The sequence below is a fragment of the Grammomys surdaster genome, unplaced genomic scaffold, assembly GCF_004785775.1.
Source record: "Grammomys surdaster isolate TR1022 unplaced genomic scaffold, NIH_TR_1.0 149, whole genome shotgun sequence".
Taxonomy (NCBI): Eukaryota; Metazoa; Chordata; class Mammalia; order Rodentia; family Muridae; genus Grammomys; species Grammomys surdaster.
The window spans coordinates 13,702,392-13,707,401 of NW_021604607.1; the positions used below are offsets into that span (position 1 = coordinate 13,702,392).

Consider the following 5,010-nt stretch of genomic DNA (forward strand, 5'->3'; position numbering starts at 1 on the left):
GCTGCTTGGAACTTTCTGTGCAGACCAGGTTGGCCTGGAACTCATAAGAGGTCCCCTGCCTCTGCCTCCCCAGTGCTAGGATCAAAGGCACGGACCACTACCACTTGTTAGGGGCTGAAATTTCTAGTCTCTTAAATTCCTGGCTGATTTTTGTGATAATCAGCTCCAATCCTGAATCTTTTGAGCATTACACCCCCCCCAACCATTATTATCAAATGAAAAATTTATTGTTCAGGAGATTCCAAAGGCCAGGAACCAAAGAGAAAGACTGCAGCCCCCAGCTAAACTGAGAGCAGACACTTTCTTTCAGAGGAAACCAGGTCACAGAGGAGGAGGATGGTTGTAGGAAAGGTAGTGCTTCTCAAACTTTGGTGTGTTTAGAATTTTCTGGGAAGCTTATTAAAATATAGATTATTGGATCTGACTCAGTAGCCTTAGCAATAAGGCTCAGATGTGCCAGAGCATTTATCTTTAATAAGATGGGATGGGCTGGAATATTTATCTTTAATAACCTCAATAATCCACAGTGAATATCCCATGTCACTGAAGTCTGATGACAGAGAGGTAAGCACTGTTTTGAGTCCCCTGCCCGCTCCTCACCAAAGCATCAGTGCTTTCTAGAGACCTCCTTGTCACAGTCTGCAGGGAGAGCCCCAAGTCTTCTGCAGGTTCTAATCTTCTTTTTAAGAGACAGAGATGACCATGACAGAGAGCTGAAGCTGCCAAGGAGAGAAACACCTGTAGACCCTGGAGATTCTCTGCCTAAATTCCCACATTCAGAAAAATAATCAGAACTTAATGTTTTTATGTGACTTTTCAGTGAAGGCAAGGTTGTTACTTCATAGCTGAGGAAACTGAGGCCCAGGGAAGACTGGGGTCAAAGAGGTATGACTGGTGTCAAAACTCAGGCCTGCCTTCCACTGAATGGTACTGACTGACAAGGAAGGAGTTGAGCTGGAATGACTGGGTTGTGAGCTGAGTCTCCGCAGCCCCCTGTGCAGTGTGGATCCTTCCAGAATCTCCAGAGCTGAAGTAATGGCACTGACAAGGCCACTGTGTGCTACCAAATGGGAAAAGCCTCTGCTCCCAGAATCCTCTGCTCCCAGAATCCACTTCCCCAAGCATCTGCTCCCCTGAACCTCCTCAGGAAATCAACAGTGCTGCTCAGTGTACTGGCACAGTGCGCTGATCTCAGATTCCTGAGAGAGCTCAGCAAAATCATCATTAGATCTCACATGGAATCTGGCTGGTTGATACTGATATGATCTTCTTTTCAGTTCCTGAGTGTGGCTGCGATCATTCTGTGTTCCTCAAAATTATTTTTGAGGCCAGGCAGAGAAGGCCTGGTTGGACAGCAGCTTTTCTGTTCATTGCTAGAGTGGCCAGATTGCAATAAAAAACACACATCACTAGGCACTGGAGAGGTGGCTCAGTGGTGTTAAGAACACCTGCTTCCCTTGCAAAGGTCCTGAGTTCAGTTCCCAGCATCCATATGGAGGCTCACAACCATTCGTAACTCCAGTTGCAGGGGATATGATGCCCTCTTCTGGTCTCTATGGAAACTGTATTCGTGTGGTGCACAAGATACACATGCAAGCTAGACACTCACACACATAGAATAAAAAGAATTATTTTTATCATTAAATAAGTTATTATTATTATTTTTAAATAAAAATAAAGAATAAAAAATAAAAAAATTAAGAGCTGGGCAGTGGTTACACTTTTAATTCTAGCACTCTGGAGGCAGAGGCAGGTAGATCTGAGTTCAATGACAGTGTGGGCTACACAGAGAAACCTTGTCTCTACAAACAAAACAAAAGAAAAACACAAAAGGAAAGAAGAAGCACAACCAGGTTGTTGTTGTTGGTTCTTTTTTTTTTTTTAAATAACTCTTCACGAATTTCCATGTCATCCTTGTGCGGGGCCATGCTAATCTTCTTTGTATTATTCTGACTTTAATATATGTGCCGTCAAAATGAGCATACAGGTTTTGTTGAATCCAAATATGAATCAAGGGGAAGTCAGTGCAAGAAAAGGCTTCCTTCCCTCTCTGGTGGCTGTTCTTGGTTGTCAACTTGATTACAGCTGGAATTAACTAAGAGCCAAGTGGTGGTTGCACCTGGAAAGGATTCTTTTCTTAATTAAATCATTTGAAACATGAAACCCTACCCTAAATCCAGATCTTTTGAGACTGGAAGATCCATCTTTAGTCTGGGCCACACCTTTTGGTGGCAGCCTATGTAAAAGCCATGGAAGAAAGAAATGTTCGCTGTTTGCCTGCTTGCTTTCATCCTTGCTGGCAAGTGCATCCCTTCACTGGCTTAAGAGGCTAATTATTCACGAGTCTGACATATACTGAAGACCAGCTGAGACATCCAGTGTTGTGGACTGAACAACTACTGTGTTTTTGGACTTTCCATAACTTGTAATCCACTCTAATAAATCCCATTCTATTTTTTTGTTTTGTTTTGTTTTTGAGGCAGAGTTCTCTGTGTAACCCTGACTTCCTGTAACTCACTCTGTAGATCAGGCTGGCCTTGAAAGCAGAGATCTGTCTCCCTTTGCCTCCAGAGTGCTGGGATTAAAAGCATGAGCCACCATGCCAGGCTACATACATACATACATACATACATACATACATACATACACACACACACACATACATACATACATACATACATACATACATACATACATACATGCAGATGCAGCTAGATAGATGATTCATTCTGTCAGTTCTGTTTCTCTAGAGAACCTAACTAATATGCCCATGTATTCCCTGTATTCTGTGTTGGCTCAGAGTGTAGGATCTGCAACAGTTAATATATAGCCCCAGCATGACTTGCACTTCCTTGGAACGCTGACCCCGGTCTCTTACAGACTTACTCTGTCTTCATCTCTGGTTGTGGACCCTGAGCCTATGCTTTGTCCTCTATTGGTCCTTCCCTATTGGTCCACCACAGCCTCTGCAGTGGGACCTTGCTGTTGAGACTTTTCGTTGGTTGTATGTACTGCAGTGGCCTCCCAGTAGCCTCTTGACCCTGGCCTTCTATAGCCTCTCTTCTCACAGTCACAGAATGTCTTCCTAAGATACTAATGTAATCATATGACTTGCTTCAATAAAGCCCTTTAAGACTAGGGATGTAGTTCAGATGGTAAGGTGCTTGTCTAAAGTCTGTGAAGATCTGGATTTGATCCCTGGCATTATATAAACCAGGAGTAATGAAGTGTACTAGTACTTTCATCCCTGAAGAAGTACAGGCAGAGGATCAGAAGTTCAGTGCTGTCTTCTGCTACATAGTGAGTTTGAGGCTGGGTTGGGCTACATGAGACCCTGTGTCCAATACAACAATAATAACAACACCCTGCTCCCCACACATAAATACCCTTTAATTAGCTCCCTGTTTTCTATAAGACAAACTTTAAACTGACTTTTATAGGAAAAAACATTAAGGATGTCATGAGTTTTCTAGGTTGTAAACATATGAAAGTGTGCATCTTTCCATAATGTTATAAATTCACAATGTGTGGCAGTTTTAATGGACTCAGTTTGTCAGACAACCAGGCCTACTTTAGTTATCTGGTCAAGGCTAATTAAAATTCTTTTATTCTAATCTTAATTAGTGCTGTTAACTCTTATAACACACAGTTACTATATTTTGCGTATATGTAGTTTCCAGAATGAATGCAAGTTGAGCAGGCTACCGCAGAGCTCAGAAGGTTTTAGAAGTGGGCTGAGAGGGCTGGTGAGATGGCTCAGTGGTTAAGAGCACTGACTGCTCTTCCAGAGGTCATGAGTTCAAATCCCAGCAACCACGTGGTGGCTCACAACCATCTGTAATGATATCTGATACCCTCCTGTGGGGTGTCTGAAGACAGCTACAGTGTACTTACATATAATAAATAAATAACATTAAAAAAAAAAAAGTGGGCTGAGAGGAAGTCGAACAGAGCTTGTATTGATAAGGTAGTAAACTCAGAGCCAGGAAGAGGTTGCTGTGGAGAAAGAGGCCGTGGGAGTCAGGATGGAGAGCCCCCTGTGTCATTTTCAAGTGATGATGTGAAACAGAAAGGAGCAAACAGCCTGCCACTCAGTAACTCTGTTTCTCAACCTTCATAAGAACCACTGCAGTAACTGTTCTCACTGTAGCAACAATTTCTCCTGTAGTCACAAATCCTTTTCTGCTTGCTGCTTTAACTAGAAAAGGTAGAAACCAGGTAACGAAGCAGTTATTTGCTACAGTTAAACAACCATGACCCTGCCAAGGCTTTCTGATTGGAGAGGCTTGAAAACCATAGGGAAAAACCAAACATATGTGCAGATTTTTAAAAGTGCACATAGACAGGTATGAGAGAATGTGAAGCTGTTACTTCATTTAGAGTTAACTACTGCTACACACAGAGAGCTGGGGCCTGAGGATGTGTGTAGCTCAGGTGGTAGACTGCTTGCCTTGCATGCATGAAACTATGGGTTCAGTCCTCAGCATCATTGAGAGGAAGCATGGTGGTACACACCAGTAACACCCCAACTCTAGACGTAGAGGAAGGAGTTTCAGAAATTGGAGGAGCTTTCATCCCATCCCTAGGTGGTTGGATTTCATCGATAGTGCGTGCTGTATGCAGGTACAGAAATGTCACACTGAACTGGGTGTGGTGGCACATCAGTTAACCCCAGAACTTGAGAGACAAAGGCAAACAGATCTCTGTGAGTTTGAGGTTAGCCTGGTCTACAGAGTGAGTTTCAGGATAGCAAGAGCTACACACAGAAACCCTATCTCAAAACAAACAAGCAAAAAGAAAAAGAAAGAAAGAAAAAGAAAAGACACACTGAACTCAGTTAATATGTACAATTAACTCATATGATAAAAATTGTTTTCTTGGGCTGGAGAGATGGCTCAGCGGTTAAGAGCACTGACTGCACTTCCAGAGGTCCTGAGTTCAAATCCCAGCAACCACATGGTGGCTCACAACCATCCGTAATAAGATTCAATGCCCTCTTCTGGTGTGTCT

General features: G+C 42.9%; 1 non-coding gene across 1 annotated transcript; it reads right to left on the reverse strand.

Annotated features, from left to right (window-relative positions):
• Nucleotides 1-1,877: 1,877 nt before the first annotated feature.
• Nucleotides 1,878-1,983, reverse strand: LOC114619350. Its single transcript, XR_003711129.1, has one exon. It is a non-coding gene; the product is annotated as a U6 spliceosomal RNA (small nuclear RNA).
• Between the last annotated feature and the right edge of the window lie 3,027 nt (nt 1,984-5,010).